Source organism: Leptonychotes weddellii, chromosome 1, assembly GCF_054177405.1.
Source record: "Leptonychotes weddellii isolate Sample4059 chromosome 1, ASM5417740v2, whole genome shotgun sequence".
NCBI lineage: Eukaryota > Metazoa > Chordata > Mammalia > Carnivora > Phocidae > Leptonychotes > Leptonychotes weddellii.
In genome coordinates, this window is record NC_138369.1 from 130,822,817 (window position 1) to 130,842,853 (window position 20,037).

General features: G+C 43.5%; 1 long non-coding RNA gene across 1 annotated transcript; it reads right to left on the bottom strand.

Moving 5' to 3' along the window:
- Nucleotides 1-4,478: 4,478 nt before the first annotated feature.
- Nucleotides 4,479-20,031, bottom strand: LOC145723783 (uncharacterized). Its single transcript, XR_014149053.1, has 2 exons — nt 11,973-20,031; nt 4,479-10,102 (listed from the first exon to the last, which is right to left on the bottom strand). It is a non-coding gene; the product is annotated as an uncharacterized LOC145723783 (long non-coding RNA).
- Between the last annotated feature and the right edge of the window lie 6 nt (nt 20,032-20,037).

The following is a 20,037-nucleotide window of genomic DNA, read 5'->3' on the forward strand; positions in this document are numbered from 1 at the left end:
GGGGGAAGGGGTAATGGGCATTAAGGAGGGCATGTGATGTGATGAGCACTGGGTGTTATATGCAACTGATAAATCATTGAACACTATATCAGAAACTAATGATGTACTATATGTTGGTTAATTGAATTTAAATTTAAAAAATTAAAATAAAAAAAATAAACTATACAGCAGGGAAAATAAATAAATAAAATAAAACACAGTATTAGAATTCCAGGATAGATGCGGGGAGGCCAGAGCCAAAAATAGCAGACCCTCAAAGAAGAAAGCATCCCTGCATGACTAGGTAGAAATTTCAAAGAGGCTGGGGAGAAAGAAATGGCACATAAACATGGAACAATATCCCAGGAACTTAAGCCAAAAATAAAACTGAAGGATGCCAGTGCCAAGGTCAATCGTGGAGGCTATTTTGTTCCACCAAAGGGAGACAGTGAAGTGGAGAATTAGGGGAACCAGCTGATAACACTCCTGATACAGGATGTATCCTCAAAAATGGAAGTCCTTCCCAGCTTGCCCTCCTCAGTGGACAGGAGTGAGGTCAGGGTTGACACTGCAGTAAATGTTCAGGAATCTGACTGACAAATGAGGTGTAAATAAATCACCAGAACCATATGGTAACCACCTGGGAGTCCTAAAGGAATTCAAGGGTGAAAGTGTGGAGCTGCTAGCCAAAATGTGTAACCTCTTATTACAAAGCCACTTGTGCCCTAGAACTGCCAGATTACTCATGTAGCCTCCATTCACAAGAAAGGATCCAGGAAGCATTCTCATTTTCACACCAGGGAAGTCAGCAGAATATATATGAAGAACAGGACGACTGAGCATGTAAACACGACCTGTCAGAGGAAAAGACAGGATGGCTCTTAAAAGAGCAGAGCATGTATATAAGAATTTTTGAAAGAGTAGATATGAATGTGAATTAAAGAGAATCTATGGGTATATTTGATAAGTTCTTTATAAATTTTGGATACTAACCCTTTATCCCATATGTCACTTGCAAGTATCTTCTCCCATTCTGTAGGCTGCCTTTTAGTTTTGTTGATTGTTTCCCTTGCTGTGCAGAAGCTTTTTATATTGATGAAGTCCCAATAGTTCATTTTCGCTTTTGTTTGCCTTGCCTCTGGAGACTTGTCTAGGGAGATGTTGCTGCAACAGAGGTCAAAGAGGTTGCTGCCTATGTTCTCCTCTAGGATTTTGATAGATTCCTGTCTCATATTTAGGTTTTTCATCCATTTTGAATTTATTTTTGTGTTTGTTATAAGAAAGTCCAATTTCATTTTCTGCATGTCGCTATCCAGGTTTCCCAACACCATTTGTTGAAGAGATCTTTTTTCCATCGGATATTCCTTCCTGTTTTATCAAAGATTAGTTGAGCATACAGTTGTGGGTCCATTTCTGGGTTCTCTATTCTGTTTCATTGATCTATGTGTCTGTTTTTGTACCAGTACCATACTGTCTTGATGATTATAGCTTTGTAATACAGCTTAAAGTCCGGAATTGTGATGCCTCCCACTTTGCTTTGCTTTTTCAACTTTACTTTGGCTATTTGAGGTCTTTTCTGATTCCATACAAATTTTAGAATTGTTTGTTCTAGCTCCGTGAAAAATGCTGGTGTTTTTTTGATAGGGGTTGCCTTGAATATGTAGGCTGCTTTAACAGAACTTATTAAACTCAGCACCCAAAAAATAAATAATCCAGTCAAGAAATGGGCAGAGGACATGAATAGACACTTTTCCAAAAAAGACATCCAGATGTCTTGACACATCCAGACACATGAAAAGATACTCAACATCACTCATTATCAGAGAAATACAAATCAAAACCACAATGAGATACCACCTCACACCTGTCAAAATAGCTAAAATTAACAAGTCAGAAAACAACAGTTATTGACAAAAATGCAGAGAAAGGGGAGCCCTTTTGCACTATCAGTGGGAATGCAAACTGGTGCAGCCACTCTGGAGAGGTTCCTCAAAAAGTTAAAAATAGCACTACCCTATCACACAGTAATTGCACTACTAGGTATTTATCCAAAGGATACAAAAACGCTGATTCCAAGGGGCATATGCACCCCAATGTTTATAGCAGCATTATCAACAACAGCCAAATTACAGGAAGAGCCCAAATGTCCATCAACTGATGAATAAAGAAGGTGTGGTACATATACACAATGGAATATTACTCAGCAATCAAAAAGAATGAAATCTTGCCATTTGCAATGACATGAATGGAACTAGAGGGTATTATGCTAAATGAAATAAGTCAGCAGAAAAAGACAAATACCATATTATTTCACTCATATGTGGAATTTAAGAAACAAAACAGATGAACATAGAGGAAGGGAAGGAAAAATAAAATAAGATAAAAACAGAGAGGGAGGCAAACCTTAAGAGACTCTTAACTATAGAGAACAAACTGAGGGTTGCTGGAGGGGAGGTGGGTGGGGGGATGGGCTAAATGGGTGATGGGTATTGAGGTCACTTGCTGGGATGAGCACTAGGTGCTACATGTAAGTGATGAATCACTAAATTCTACTGAAACCAATACTATACTATACGTTAACTAACTTGAATTTAAATTTAAAAAAAAGAAAAAGAGAGACTCTATGGGTATAATTTACATAAATTTCCAAGAAACTATTAGCAAGGTATTATAGTAAAAAGAATTTTTAATTGAAGTATAGTTGACACACAATTTTATATTAGTTTCAGGTGTACAACATAGTTATCCCGCAAGTCTATACTTATGCTGTGCTCACAAGTGTAGCTACCATCACCATACAATGTTACAACACCATTGACTATACTCCCTATGCTGTACCTTTTCAAAAGGAAAAACTTTTTTTGATTGAATAATGATACAGTAAGAAAAACACTTTTTCAGGGAAGTGACTTGGAGACCAGAAACATAAGAATAAACTGACACTTCTTCAAATTAAGAAATTTAAAAAATGAGGTTTTTATGGTATCAACACTAGAACTAGTCTTATATAACATTCTTATAAATAATCCGTTAGAGGGTGTTGGTGGTGAGCTACTCTACAGGTCTATACTCTTCCACGAAAGAAAAAGAACTGCTGATCCAGAGGAATGATAGCAAGGTCTTTTCAGGTTCTCAGAGCTGATGTCATGACATTTCCTTAGTCTCCTTTCTCCTTTCTCCAGATGAGATGAATTCTGGGCTCCATTCCCCAGACCTTATGATTGTGAGCTCCAGAACCTACATATGCCTGGAAAATAGGAACAAATTCAGATTTCATTCAAAGAAGATGCTTCTGGGTAGACTAAGAGAGCGATTGTCTGCTGAATTTAGTTAAACCCTGACCAGTCAGGCCAACCATGGATCAGCATTCCTTCCCTCATCTGCCATACACTGAAAGAAAGAAATTCAGGAGTGCCCAGGTGGTTCAGTTGTTGAGCACTCTTGATTTTGGCTCAGGTCACGATCTCAGGTTTGTGGGTCGAGCCCTGCATCAGGCTCCACACTCAGTGTGGAGTCTGCTCCAGATTCTCTCTCTCCTTCTCCCTCTGCCCCTCCCCTGCTCTCTCATGCTCTCTCACTCTCTCTCTCTCTCTCTAAAATAAATAAGATCCTGGGCGCCTGGGTGGCTCAGTTGGTTAAGCGACTGCCTTCAGCTCAGGTCATGATCCTGGAGTCCTGGGATCGAGTCCCGCATCGGGCTCCCTGCTCAGCAGGGAGTCTGCTTCTCCCACTGACCCTCCCCCCTCTCATGCTCTCTCTATCTCATTCTCTCTCAAATAAATGAATAAAATCTTTAAAAAAAAAAATTTAAAATAAATAAGATCCTTTAAAAAAGAAGAAAAAAGAAAGAACTTCAGGTTTATAAACCCAAGGCAGACATCCATAGACAAGCCAATCAGATGCTCTGAACCAAGAATTCTAAAACAAGAGAGTATGGTTAGATTTACCTATTTCTTTGAATTGATTTTTGTTCTTGCATTTCCGTCTTGGGCATGTAGCAGGGAGATGACCATAGAAATGCCAACCTAAGAAAGCTCAGCATCCCTTTCTGGGTCCACTGTTCCCCGTGACCCATCCCACCTGCCTATTAATGCCTTTCCTACTGCCTCTACCATAAATAACTGCCACATGGTAAGAGGCCGTGTGACACTTTCTCAGCATTCATCTCCACTTATCCAAGTCCACTCATCCTGTCAGAACTAAGGCCCAAACAACTTCTCTGCACAGGCATCCCCTAACATCACGGACCTGGAAACTTCCTCTATCATTTTGTGCTTGAGGTCAGTGCCTTGTTGGAGAAGGCGGAAACAAAAGAGTTCTATGTGTCACCTGCAAAAGTTTGTTCTAATATAACATAGGAGCTATACGCATATGTTCAAATCTTGGTCCTACTAATTACTGGTTGAGTGAACTCAGCACTCAATGTCCTGATTTGTCAAATGGGTATAATAATGTTTACCAACTTCAAGGGGCAATTCTGGGGATCAATTGAGGTCATGATTATAAAGAACTTGACACAGTAGCTGGTACAAAGTAAGTACTCAATAAATATTAGTTAGGACTAACAATGTCTTCCCAAGGAGATCTATTTATTCCTTTCTTGATTTTCTCAGTTTTCTCCTCAATCTAAATGTAACTTTCAAAAGGCTCCTTTTCAAAAGGCAACTAATCCTAGCTGCCTCTGTTCTACAACCCCTCAGTTCCCAGTTGTCTCTTTATTATCTTATTGTTCAATATCCACATAGACCGGTTTGTATGTTGCTTGTAAACTGGGAAGTCCCTTCCATGGGCCAATGTCATTGCTGTCTGTTCTTGGGTAAACTTTGCATGGAAACAGGCAGCAAGCCCATTTTTTACCAGTAGTGGGCCACTAACTGCTTCTAAGAGAGTCCAAATATGACATTGTACTTGATGAAGTTTTTGAGGTAAAGGGGGTGCACTCTGAAACTAGACTTTTTGTCAGCACTTTGAGAGCAGATCCCTTGTTGGTGAACACTCATCAACCAAGCTCACAAAGCTGATATATAAGCCAGAAGCTCCATTTATTGGATGCCCCAAAACAACAAAATACAACTGTCACAGGACCTGGAGTGCTCAAGTCAGCATGGTCAGTGTAAGCTGATGGACTAGGAAAAGCAAACCATCATCCAAAAGTTGCTTAATGAGCATGTAAGCAAGGCTACAGGAGTCTGCAGAATAATTCACGGCCCAGTGGCAGCAGACCACAATGGGCTGATGTATCTACCCCAAGATTAGAAACAGACCTGCCAGAGAACCAAAGTTCCCCTGTCTGTGGTCAGAGCCTGAATGGGTACTACCAGCTTCTGCCTCTTTAACATGCCTTTCAGAAGCACTTCAGCTGACCAGCACCTTCTACAAACAGTCTTTCCCCAGACTGCACTCAGTGCAATTAATTAGGTTTGGGGTTACTAAAATACAGACACGTTTCTCACGGTTACATTTCAGCCCAGCAACCCTTTGATTATTCCCAGGTCACAATGATGGCGTCTTTTCTCTTCCTTCACTCATTTGCACATCTCCCGGACCAAAGCTGTAGATGGTACATCACATCCACCTAAGCAGGATGCACGGATGGACCTAATTCAAGCCTCAGAAGCAGCTTTGTTTCTGTTATTTCCATATTCCTAGGAGATTTCACTGTTACCTCCATGAAACCTCTATGGACAAAACTCCCCCAGGCCAGGATTCTCATCTTCTATTTTATTTCATGGTTCTTCAGTGAGAAGAAGAGAAATTCATTAGCAGCAGACACCTCATCAATGCCATTGATTGACTTGGTTAGTGAAGATGCAGACATTCGCTTTCATTAACAGGAAAAGACTACTTTCAAGCATGGTGGGGGGGCGGGGACTCAAGGAACAGATCAGAAGAGAATGAGAGCGGGAAGAAGGGTGCACTGAGTGGCCATCTCTGCTTCCTTTACAAAGACTTGAAGGATTGAAGAAGGAAATGTGCCATGTCCCTGGGTTGTATTTAGAAAATTGATATCCACTCCTTGAAAAGAAACAGCTCCTCCTCCAATACATTTATCCTGGTCAGTATCTTCTTTTCCTTCCCTGGTGTCTTAAGAGCCCATAGAAGAACATTCAGCTTTAGTTCTTAGAAATTTGGAGCCTGCAGTAGAAATATGTCTTATTCCACAGATCACAGACTCCTTAGGCTAGAGAAGATCTTCAAGAGGTCGTTCGGGAATCCCTCTGGCTCAAGGACTAATGCGCCTGGAGGAAATTCTAACAGAGGAGACGCCCTGCCAGTTGGGGGATTCTCACCGTCCTATGTGGTTGTGGCATGAATGTCTTCTGCTCCCTTCATGTGGGTTTAATTGAGCTGCAAGGCAATATTGATGAAAAGAGCTCATGCTTAGAGCCAGACAGCCTTAGGTAAGATTCTGGTTTTGACAATTTCTGGCAAATCACTTAACCTCTCTGAACCCATTCTCTTAGCTACAAATGGGAATAACCACTACCTTTCAGCATTTGGAGAGGACTCGTAATGACATCTGGAAAGGGCTTAATCAATGGCTGCTCTTATTACCAGGGACTTTCAGCTAACTTGACACTTATAAAGGACACTACCATTAGAGAAGTCACCACCAGGTAACACCTGACCTGACGGGGCTCAGAACACCAAGCATCCCAGCACACCTAAACAGACAGGAAAACCATGCCACCATGCTGTTCAACCAGACACAAGGCTGCTTCCCTCCCCTTCCTAGTCATCCTTCACATGGAAATGCTAATTCCCGAGTCCAGAGTTTTAAATGCAAATAGAAACCCTTCAAGGACAGACATTAGCACTTGGGGGAGGGGGTAGTTGGGAGGGAAGGGGGAAAGACAATGTAGAAACTAACACTATTTAAATAAGGCAATTTCAATCATACAATTATATTGTAGAAGGGACTCTAGCAATCATTCAGTGCAACCCTCTCATTTTACAGGTGGGAAACTGAGACCTAGAAAAGAGAAGGGACAGATCCAAGTCAATGACAGACTGATCCTAAAACCAAGAACTCCTGACTGGGCAGAGAACTTTCTTCATAATCCTGCACTGCAAAGAACAGCTGAAGCTGACACATGAGGCAAGACAGTAGAGAAAGGGACTGGCAAGCTTTATTTAGCTTCTACTGTATAAACAACAGCAGCATAAGAGCACTAAGACTTACAAAAACATTCCCAGCTGTCCTCCAGGAGTTTAACATCTGTCTAGCTGGGAAGATAACACCTGGCATAGGAAATAACAATAATGAAAGAAGGTTTGTGATGACAAGTCCTGGGGTGCATTCAAGGAGGTCAGAGATGGGAACTGAGGGGCATCACAGAAGACTTCTTTCCCACCTGGAGTGGGACAATGCTGCCACCTCACAAAATAGAGACTGTGAATAGACTACGGCATGGCTAGGATGGAAGGGATATTCAAGCAAAGTTTCCAGCAGGAGCAAAGTCTTAGAGTCTAGCCTCAGTGTGGTATGTTTTCAAGCCAGTAAAGAGAGATCTCTGGCAGGTTCTCTAAGGAAACTACATACTTGGCTGTTTCCTGGCCCGCTTACCATAGAGCATGGAGCTTGGTGTTCCGAAAAGAGACTTTGAAGATTCCAACTTTCTCAGCAATTAGAGTGGCACTGATGCACACACACACAGCACGGCTGCTCAGATTTCTCTCCTCCTACATGCTCCCTGACCCCCAGGGAATTCTCATCTGGGCTCCACCAGGCTCTGACCACTCCATCGCTGAATCAGCAGCCTTCATCCCTGCTCTCCACAAAGACCTGTCCAGCTGTTCTTGGTGCTACTGTTTCCATCTTTGCTGCACACATGCACTTTTATAGCAGTCTGCCCATAAGGCTTGGAGAGAACATCCCCAGAAAATAGGGATCAAATCCGGCTAACTTCGCTAACCTCACCTGCTACCTTCCTTTCACTTTTCCTACCTTCCTTTGCCCCCGCCCCAGCTTCACCACCTCATTTTATCTTGTTGTAGTGCCTATTTTATAGAAGCTGCTGTAACTCCTTTTTCAAGCAAGGTGGTCTCTAAATGCAGGCCTGCTAGTCTAGCCCATTTGCACAGCAGCCGGGCAAGAGAGGTTCTCCAGTGTCTCCTCCAGGGATAGTACACACACGCACATACACACATACACACACACACACACACACATCACTTCAGGCCTAAGTCAAATGTCACCTTTCCTACAGATTATTCCCTAACTTCCCCAAGTAAAGCTCCCCTCTACCCGCCATGAGCTTCAACTGCATGTGGTATCTACCCCCTTATAGCATTTACCCTATTCTGCACTGCAATCCGCTAATAATTTTGTTACAGCAAAGTAGCTCTATCATGTCATTCCCTCACTCAAAAACACTCAGTGGCTCTCCCACTGCACCGTGAAGGAATCTCTCACTTTACCATCAGTTTACCTCTAGTTTAATTTCCTATTTTCATCCTACACACCTGCTCATCCAAACTGCCTGCTTTTCCTCAAGCATGCCCTGTTCTCTGCTACAAGTAAAAGGGGAGCAGCAGATTGTTGTGCTTCTCTCCAGCACTGTCCCTGAGCTGTGCACTAGCTAGAGGGACACACACGTAGACACAGCTCTGGGAGACCCCCTGTCTCTCAGACATTTTAATTGTTCCCTCAGTATTTCTTCCTTCTCCATGAATTTATTTCCCCCTAGGGCAGTGCAACAGAAAGAACATGGACCATGGAAGTAGACGTGTAGACAATTTCTTGGTTCAAATCCTAGCTCTGCCATTTAATAGATGGGTGATTTTAGGCAAGTTCCTGGCCTCTCTGTTTCTTTACTTTTTTAAACTAGAGACCACTAATGTTATTTTAAAGATTAAATGAGATACTGGTGAAAATGCCCAGCCTTATCCCAAATACTGTAGGTGCTCAATAAATACTAGGTATGATGACTGATGACTAGTGACCTTGTTATTATTCACGCTTCCAGGTCCTAAAAGACAAAAGCAGAAAGTCAGATTCCCACATCACGGCCTTGGTCTCTAGTCTCAACACAGGCACTGCTCAGCGCCTGGAGGGCCTTTCCAAATCACTATCACATTGCTTGCTCATACATCAAGTGGAAAATGCCACACTAGTCTTTCCTCAGATCATCAGTCCATGGCGGCTGCTCTTCACTCCTCCCAATCCTCCAAGCTCCGTGATTTTTTTTTCCTTTTGTAAAAATGATACGTTCCAAATGCTTCTGTCAATAAGCATTATTCAACTGTTGGGGGAAAGGATCTAAATCAATAAATACCTAAACTCCACCATCTTCTCTATCATTTCCACATGTGGAAGGGGGCAGGAGGTCTTGATGTCCAAATGAAAAATGAACTGTTCTTTTGTGATGCGGGCAGGCAGGGAAAGGGGGTTCTGTTCTAACTGCCTCATATTTGTGTCTCTGGGCTAAACAAAAGTATTGAGTGTGTTGAGTGGAAAACGTAGGGGGATGGTTAGTACTAGATGAACTCTAAAGGCTAAATCTCACTCCATAGCACACATAGCAAAAGAACCTCCCAGGGACTCAGAATGTAAGTGTAGTTTGGGGCTATCATCAGTGTCACTGGGCCAACTAACCTTTTTGGTTTTAGTCCCAATTTCACAAGGTAATCTGGACTCTTCAGTGTCACAACCCAGCAGGACGGCCCTGAGGGGCCACGTATGGAAAAGCAATGTGTTACACTGAGTGGAGGCTGACAAGGGCCTTGAGTTCCATGGATGGAGATGAAGGAAGACCATGCCCCTTCCTCAACTTCCAGTTGATCCTAGAACTGAGATCTGGTTGAATAAAGTTATCCAGACTTTGTCATCCTGCCGTCTTCATGAAGGGACTGTCAGAATAGCTGCCCCGAGTTAAAGGAGGCACCGCCTGTGGAGGGGAAGTCATGTCTTCCTCCGTGTAACACTAGTTGGGCCCTATAGGGATCAGACCTGGCGTCTGGCCTCCTGGTTGCCACTGCCAAGCAACTGAGCCAAGTATACAGATACATACATACAAGACATCAAGGGGCAGGTAGGCAGTCAGCAGACTATGTGAAGAGCCTCTTGACTGTGTGTTCACCTCTCATAGTTGGAGAGAATCTAATGATCCATTTCCGAGACCTATGAAGATGGACAGATCAGGGTAATTTTAGTGAAGAAAAGTCATTTGAGGGCCCTTTAGCTCTTTTTATCTTTGAAGTTAAAACAACGACCTCAGATTTTTTCTTTAATCTCCAAAGCCTCGAAACAAAGGTACAAAATGTAAACATTCAGCCTAAATACTCAGAGAGTGTAATGTGTATTTGCTCTGTTATTTAAGAATGTTCAACTCATCTCTATAGAAAACAAGAAAAACAAACAAAACGAAGATAGATAAAACTAAGCACAGGCAATAAGTAGGCTAGTAGCTCACAAAGCATGTTAGACACAGAAAAAAAGAAGCAGAGCATGCATGTGTTGAAGAGAAGCTAGAAAGGGAGGGAAGGACCAAGTAGACACCTAACATTCATACCAGACATCAACCACTCATTGGTGACACTCATTCAGTCCTCATGGGTCCTCTGCCCAAGCCATGACACAGCTATTCATCAGGACTGCTCTGGCCAGGCTTACCTCCCCAGTGTGTCTCTAAAAAAGCAAGTATGTACTGGCCACAGGCACCTTTTGCCTTCTGTGCCCTCTTGTTCATCTCTCAATTCTGGTTTCCATAACCACATCATTAGCAGGAAGGCTGATATGGCAGAGAGACAAACAGGACCTATGACCCAGTAGAATACAGAAGTCAGGGATGTGGTTCTTCCACCCACTTGTAACCTATCCTAAGTGCATAAACCTATTCCATGACTTTGGCTGTGAGCTTTCTGTTCCATGACCTGTGGAGAGGATGCCTACTCTGTGTAAAACCCACTTAGAGGCCACTATTGAATCAAAGCAATTTCCTATCATAACAGAAGTGGTTAGAATGACCTTGAAGAGTCAAGGTCAGGCAACATAGAAAAGGAGAAAAGGTGTCAATTTCATGTGTGAAGTCAGAGTAGAATTAGAGCCTCAAGGAAAGATCATTTCACTGAGAGCCAGGATATGAGTGTCCTCTTTCCAGCTCTGCCACTAAGAAGCTGTGGACAAATCACTTTACCTCTCAGGAACTCAGTTTTCTTATCTGTAGAAATGAGACAGGCCAAATTATCTCTAATATCCCTTCTGGATCTCCCATTTGGGCATATAAACTCTGGTTCCAGCTTGCACTCCATGGATAACACTGTATCCTTAGAAATGGTGTTTGCATAAAGTTGCTGGTGCTTATGTAGATACAGAGACCTCCTGGCTCCCATATTAGCAATGGGGAAGTAACTAAGAGTGAGGTTAGGAAAAAAAATGTTTTTCCTAAATGTTTCATATTTTCCTAGTAGACTAGATGTCTCCTGTTTGCCCCTCCACACCCACCCTCCATCACTTTCCACCAAGTGCTAGGTACATCCTCCACCCTTCTCCAGCGTGCTCTGTACCCTGGGGGCTGACCTGTCTGGACTGCATCAAGGCTTCCTTGCCCTCTGGTACTCTGCTGAGTTCAACCATTGGAAAGCCCTTAGCGAGAGATCAGGAGAGAAGTAAGGAGAATGAGGCTGGGATAATCCTTACCTCTCCACAAGCTCCCTTATGGGGTCCTGAGGCTCTGATTGTGTCCCTACACCTAAAGTCACAGCTCCTTTGAGGTAGTCCTCTCACACAGACTCCCTGTCCCCAGGTTCTAGTAACTACTCCTTCCCTCATTCCCTTAGGTCTAGGGGAACTAACCCCTGCCCCTATTACTAGTCCCTGCCCACACCTATGCAAAGAGCCCCTTTATAATCTTCCCCAGATTGCCCAACATGGCTGGAGCACCTGTTTCCTGCTAGGGTCCTGACTGGCACACCTAATGAGCCCATTTCCTCTCTCATCCCATCTTTGAATGATTGATTTACTCTGAAAATCTATGCACTATGCAACTCACATTCCAGACTTTCTCTGGTGCAGCTGAATTCCCAGACAGAAGCTGAATTGTCCCTTTTCTCTGTAGCCCTCTTCATGCCCACCTGAAAAATTTCCTGTTCCGCTGGAAAAGAAAAAGCATCACAATGACTTAAAAACCTCAGTTCTGTGCATGGATGAGCAGCACGGCATTCATGTCATTGCCTACTATGCTCTCCCACCCACCTGGTGACTCAACAGCTCTCCTTGGAGGTGGCCTTGTCACCCCTCCCAGCAACGTCTTCCTTCTCACAAGCCTTACCCTGACAACACCCAGCACACCTTCCAGTGGAAAGGGTGTCAGCAGGGATCCTGGACCCCATCAAGCCCAGATTCACCTCTGCCCCACTAGACTCAACACAAACTTAAAGGGAACCCACGTTGGATGCTTTTGTCTGGCCTCTAGAGAAAAAAATTTGTTTTAATTTCAGCTTTACTGAGGTATAATTGACATATAAAACTGTAAGATATTTAAAGTGTACTTCAATGTGATTTGATACACATATATGTTGTGAAATGATTCACCCCATCTAGTTAGTTAACACACCTATCATCTCACATAGTTATCTTTTTTTTGGTGAGAACATTTAAGTTCTACTCCCTTAGCAAATTTCAATTATATGATACAGTGTTGTCAACTGTTGTCACCATGCTGTACCTTAGCTCCTCAGACCTTATTCATCTTCCAGCTGAAATTCTGCACCCTTTTACCAACCTCTCCCTATTTCCCCAGCCCCTGGCAACCACTTTTCCACTCTCTGTTTCTATGAGTTTGACATTTTTTTTTTTTTTTTTTTTAGATTCCACAGATAAGTGATACCATGCAGTATTTGTTCTTTCTCTGTCTGGCTTATTTCACTTAGTGTAATGCCCTCTAGGTCCATCCATGTCACAAATGGCAGGATTCCCTGCAGCCTCTGGATAAATGACCTTCTCTCCCAGTCTCAATCTAAGCTTCACTTCTCAACTTCTTGAGATGGCTTCCTTTCAATAATAGTAGTAATAATAATAAAAAGTATTAGTTATTTACCAGGCACTGATCTAAGCATTTGATGTACTATATAATTCAATCTGCACACAACCCTTTATCATCCCACCCCATCTTAAAGAAGAGCAAATGGCACAAAGAGGTCAAACCACAGGCCAGGATTCAGGCCATGAAGTCTGGCTCCAGAGGCTTTATTCTTTTTTTTTTTTTTTTTTTTTAGTGTCTTATTATGAAATGTTTTAATCATATAGAAAAGTAGAAAGAATAGTATAACTAGTTCCCATATACTCATAACCTAAATTTAACAATTATTAACTCATTGTCATATTTGCCTCATCATTTTTATAGTATTTTGAAGTAAATTACAGACAGCATGACATTTTACCAATAAATAGTACAATATGCATCTCTTAAACATGAGGGCATTTTCTTACCCACAATACCATTGTCACACCTACCAAACAATAATAATAATCCCTTCATATCATCTAATGACCAATCTAAAGTCTACTATATTTCCCCAATTGTCCCCACAACACATGGGACTCTTTATGAGTTTGCATGGACCGGCTGACCTTGTCTGAAATGTTCCAATTTTAGTTCACATGCTGCACCTACCCTCATCACCACTGTGCTATCTGCTCCTTGCTGTGCTTTCTTCTTCTTCAATAGTCTTTTAAAATGAAAAACCTTCTCTTTTACTCCAGTTCTCCTTCCATATAGTTCTTGCATAAATCTAGTGCAAAGCAGTCTTTCCCGAGTGGAAAAGACCAACCTCCCCAATGTAGCTCCTGCCCACCTGCAGACAAAACCACAGAAGAGACACATGGAAACAACATGCACCAGACCCGGCACTGCTTATGTCCACGGGGAGCGACTCAAGAAAGGCAGGAAAGGTGGGGAGGCTCCTGAAGAGAAGGATGGGGGTCTCTCTGCGGTAAGTAGTCTCACCTAGAGGGGGAAAATTGTTAAAATTTGTTTCATGTCTTTGCCGTGGGCACCCCTGTTCTGAAAACAACGTGTGTGTCGGGTAGAAAGGAGACACTGGATCATTCACAGGTACAGAGATGCGCCTTTGAGATTCTAGACCCAAGCCCAAAGCAGTCCTAATGTACACGCCAAGTTCTTTTCCTTAGTGCCCAGCTAAGCAGCTCACACACTGATCAGATGTCATTTTTGGGCACCGTCTCAAAAACCTTTAGACCTGCTCCCCATGCGCAGATGGACTCTGTGCATACTGACAAGGAAAAGGGGTCATCATTACTGCTGCTTCAGACCTCTCTGAGGAAGGAGGAAGATGAAGGGAGAAATGGAGGGAGAAGAGTACAGAGGTGAGAGCATCATCTGAGTCCCCCTTGCCCTACAATCAGGAGCTAGAAGTCCCTAACAAAGCTCCAAATACCTAAACGTATGTCCTGCCTCTAGAGGACTGCCAGAGGAATCACATCATTTAATTCACTGATTTAAAAAAGAAAAAAAGTTTCTTACCATCTCTCAACCCTTTATACCCCTCCTTGTTCTTTAAGGCTTAATCAAAATCACCTCCTGAGTTCGGTGCCCTCATCTCTGCTTGCTTAGCATCCAGTGATGACCCCGCTGCAGGATGTGTCAGGATGAGCTGTAATTATCTGTTTCCTTGGTTGTCTCCCTGCTAGACTGAGCTCCTCAAGCCAAAACTGTGTCTTATTTATCTCTGTACCCTCAATCCTTAACACGGGGCCTGTCAGTCGTTTGGTTGGTAAAATGAACTGGATTCCAGCACTTCTCCTAAAACCAGCTTCTGTGTCTCGCTAACGACACCAGAGTGTTTCTTTCTTTTTCTTTCTCTCTATTTAAAAAAAAGAAAAAGTCCCAAATTGCTCCTCAGTAGCTTACTTAATAATCAAAGTAACTGGAAAACAGCACACATCTATAAAACTTGTATCTGTATATACAAAGAATGTAAGTCTGCCTCTTATCAGAGTTTTGGATGTCAATCCCTTTTTATCAAGACTCCTCAAGAGTTGGCCCAGACTTTTTGGATCCTCACTACACCAAAGTCAGTGCTTTACGTTTGGCACACCCTCAAGAAACCCTTGTAGAATTGACCTGATGGTGTCCGTGATCCAAGCCCCAGGGAAGTTGACTACCTGCCAAATAAAGCTACAGTGTGTTTGAATTATGTTAAGTAGCCGACAAAGTTCAAGGGAGGAAGAAAATTACTAATCCCTCCTGGAAGTGGGTGAAGAGTAGGGTTCTCTTGCTTCCAAAATGTCCAAACATCTTGTTCTAAATACTGACATCTGTTTGCCTCCAGCTTGCCGCTCCCAATGTTTGCCAACTGGCCAAGAATATTTGTGTCTTTCCCAGCCATCTTCCCCCATCACACCCACATCACTTCCTTCCCAAGCTGGCAACTTCTCAGGCATTACCGGGTAAGCGCTAAGCGGGCACCAAGGGCAAATAACCAACCCCACTGAGGAGGCCAGGCCAATGCCTCTGCACCCTGGACGAGCCTACCATCAGAGTGTCCCAGTGGCTCCCCTACTCTGCAAAAGTGACAGCTGTGTCATCACCCCAGTCTCAGGCCCTGTTGCCTTTCCCTCCTCAGCTTCACTTCTCACTGCCCTCTTAAATCACCACCGTGACATTATTAAATGCTCAGTTCCAAATGCATGAGATAGAATGGCCTCCACTGTTTGACTGTTGACCACTCCACACTCTTCTCTTCTGGTGTCCTCACCTTGAGCTGTCCTGGCTCTCCTTTGGCCTCTCCAATGCTGGTTGGATGTTCATGGGACTCCTCTCTACCCCCAATCTCTAACTCTGAGCCATCCTCAAAGTTGAACCATGGAGCCATCTGCAACCTCTCTCCTCACACTGCCCATGCACCCCCCCTCCAGGGAAGGCTCTGCTACCTTGTGCAGAAACATCCTCTTACATCTACACCAACTACACTCTTCTTCCTTTATGTCCCTCGATGCCCTGACTGGTTCCCAAGCCTAGCTCACACACTGCCAAACCCAGAGTTCAACCCTCTTCTTTCCTGCATTCTTAAGTCCCACAGCCTCAAGTGTTTTCTAGACAACTGTATTTGAGTCACCTGCTATCACCACACACTCAACGTCAACTCTCTCCAAATTAGCTCCCTTTCCCAATGTCCTCCTTTCTTCCATGGTGCCCCATTTTTCTAAGGCACCAAGGAAGTGTGGGATGTTAAAAAGCAAGAGAAAATAATCATAGAAGACAACCAGTAGAGATTTTTGTACTTGGAAAGTAACAGGAAAGTGTTAACACTCACACTGGAACACAAAGTTTAAAGATGTGGATTTCTAGGTCCCACCCCCAGAGATTCCAATTCAGGAAGTCTTGGCTAGGGTCCAGAAATCTGCATTTTAACAATGTCCCCCAAGTGATTCTGATACAAATAGTCATATTCTGGAAAGATTGGGTTTTAGCAGTTGTGTACAAGATAAAACAGACAAGGCTAAAAATGCATAAATGCCCAAAGGTGGCTTTAAATAGAAGCAATAAACTGTTACAAAATTCTGTTGCATAGGGATTTCTAGTAAAACCACAGAATGAGGATAAGACCACAGAAATTATCTGGTCTCACTTCCTCATTTCACAAAGAAAAACTGAGTCTCAGAGGAGGCTAGCTACCTACCCAAAGCCACACGGGTCTGTGGCATAGCGTTTAACATAAATGACAAAGAATGTCTTTTTCTCCATAGAAGTAAAAAAAATAGACACACACACACACAGAGGTTTAAACAGTACTTCTCAAATTTTAATGTGCAAATGAATCACATGAAGCTCTTTTTAGTATGCAGAATCTGATTCAGCAAGCCTGGGAGGGCCTGAGATCCTGCATTTCTAACAAGCTCCCAGGTGATGCTGAGGCTGCTGATTTGCGATCCACCTTCGAGTAGCAAGATCTTAGAAAGTACAGTAACCGCTCTTGTGCTGTTCTAAATCAACGGTCTATTTCTTTACGATGAGCGCTTGTGCCGCAGAAAGCAGCATAGCCTGGTTTCCCGGGCCGCGCAGTATGAAGTGAATGGACTGGCTACATTGCTGCCTCCAGATGCAGGCCACCACACGCCTACTGATGGTCTGCAGGGCTGGAGCCCAGAACAAAACAGGGCTGCCACATCTCAAGCCTAGGCCCTGGCTGGGAGTGTGATGGGATGATGGAAACCGGGGATTTAAAAAGATGCAGACACACACTTTCCTTAAAACCACATTTAGTAAATTAAAAGATTATTTCATTTTGAAAAAACTTTCAAATTAAAAATAATGTCTTTGGAAATACAGCACTTATGTATTTTGTTGGGGATTAGGAAAGAGAGATGAACGTAGCACCATTATTGTGAATGACACTTGGATTACCCCCAGAAGAGAAGGGCGTGCTGGCTCCGAGGCGGGCTCTGCTACCATGCTGTCTGACTTCAAAACTTGGCTCTGTCACTTATGTACTGTGGGATTTGGAGCGAGTCATTTAACCTCAGTGTTCTCACCTGTAAAATGGGTTTATTACAAGAATTAAATGAGTTGCTGTAGGTAAAGCACTTATGCGATGCCTGACACATGGTGACATTCAATACAAACTGGCTATATTTCCAGAGATGTGAACGCAGCTAATGAACCACAGTTTAGTGAATTCCTCAACCACTGGGAGCTCAACTTGCTCAGTCACAAGGCAGCATAAGCCTCTCCAAGAATTACAGGCTTCTGTTGGAAGAAGAGACACACAGAAAGGTTACTGACTCAGTCTTTTCTATTTATCTTGGGGCAACTATAGGCAGTGTGGCCTATGACAGGGACATGTCAGCCCAGGGACATGCTAGCCACCTGGACTGCTCAGTTGGCCATGTCTGGGTACTTGCTACCCTCCTTAGCAACCCTCATTATTGGCTTCATGGGTGTGTAGTCATATAGGGCCCTGCACTCAGAAAGCCCCATGCTTGGGATTTAATACTCTGTGGTGAACTCTCAAAATTCTTAAAAATTTAATCTTTGAATCTGTGTTTGTAAGTGAAATCTGATGGGAAATGGAGCCTGTGCTAGAGGATTGGGGCCTAGGCTTATACACAGGCTACCTTCCAGGGACAGGTTCTCAGCCATCCACTTCCCTACACGCCGAGGGGCCCTGGGCCTTGCCTGGCCTCTCCATCCCCAGGCCCTAGCAGGGGCCTGAGCACAAACACGGGGGAGAGGGAATCAACATCACACACCCACACCCACAATGACAAAACAGGGCATGGTGGCAGCCATCGCCCCTCCAGGCTAGCCATACCACAGCATGCTCAGTGGGCAACACTCACCTGCAATCCAGGTGGCTAGCATGTCCCTGGGCTGGCAATATCCTTGGGGGTAGCCCATCCACTCTAGGTTGAAGCATGGGCCCACGGGAAAAGGGAAAGGCTTGGATCAACCTCTCTGGCCCTGGCCAGGGGATCAGTCCCAAAGCTGGCAGGACCCAGCGGCCCAAATGACAAGCGGGAGGGGCCGGGCACCTGTGAGAGTCTGCACGTGGCTAAAGGAGCACAACATTAAAAAACACCATGACAGGTCAAGAGAGAGACCATGGGAGAAAGGAAAGGCTTTATATTTTAACACCTTTAATGGCATGTTTTCCTGTTTTTGAACAAGAGGCTTCACATTTTCATTTTGTACCATTGCTGGTCTTGACTATGAGCCTCCAGCCCCACCCCAGCTGCCCTCCCCTCCTCTCCTTTGCGGGGACAAGATATAGCCCTTTCTCATGAAAGGGCTCTCTGACACAGACTCTCATAAGTGCAAATCGGCCTCAAGAACAGTCAGTAAAGCAGACGGAGAGTGGAGAGAAAGCGTTCCTGGAGAATCACGGCCACCTGCAAGCGAAGGGATACTCAAGAGATGTCTGGCAACCTAGAGAATGGCAACTAGGCTGAGGCGATAAAAAGTAACTAACATCACCTCCAGAAAAGACTCCCCGGCACTTGGGCCACTATCCCCGTGGTTCCCAAACTATGCGCCAAGGCACCCAGGCACCACAGCAAATTCATACTGGCTCCCATGGGATGTTTAAATTTTTGAGGGAAATATATCCGTGTCTGACATCTGTCAGACACCACATGGCTAGCTACCAGCAAAAGATCGTTCTCGGTTTGACATTAAATTATGCTTCATTCCTTTAAATGACATCAGATCTCTGCAAAACTGGATTTGGGGCAGTTGCTATGATAAAAAGCAAACACACAACAATCGATACAGAGCAGGAAATGACGGGAGTAATATCTAATCTGATTCTAAGACCTGAGAAGCTATGCAGTGCCCAACCAGCACATACGTCTCAGTAGTAAGTAACTGTGGTTATTAAAGAATGAAATAAAAATACTTTTCTCTGAATTTATATGTATTACTTTTTCAAATGGCTACTACATTGTTAAGTGCTTATTAAGGTTTTTGGACCCAACTACTTCATGAACAGATCTGTTACGTGTCTTGTTTGGCCTAAGGGTGCCATGGGAAAATCAGTGAGACATAAAGGTACCTACCATGTGCTGAGAAAGTTTGGGAACCTCTGCCCTACACAATCTCTGCTTTTTATATAATGAAAGTCCCTGCAAGGGGAGGATTATGAGGAGCATATATCCAATGGAACCAGAGCTGGAGGCAACCAGGTATTAACCAACAATTGACACACACACTTTCTCTCTCTCAAAAAAAAGAAAAAAGAGGGCAGGGGATGTGCCTGGGTAGCTCAGTTAGTTAAGCCGTCCAACTCTTGATTTCGGTTCAGGTCATGATCTCAGGGTGGTGAGATCGAGCCCCATGTCAGGCTCCACGCTGGGCACGGAGCCTGCTTAAGTTAAGATTCTTTCTCGCTCTCCTTCTGTGCCTGGTTCCCACGCTCTCTCTCAAAAACAAAACAAAAACACAACTGACACAAAGTGACGTTTCTCACATTACATTTTAAAAAGCTACTTCCAAAATTCAAACTTTGACCTAGATGCTTAAAAAAACAAAATAAAAAACATTGTAACTCTACACCTGGAGGATGATGGTCCAATAGAAAAGGCTGAAGGAGATGTTA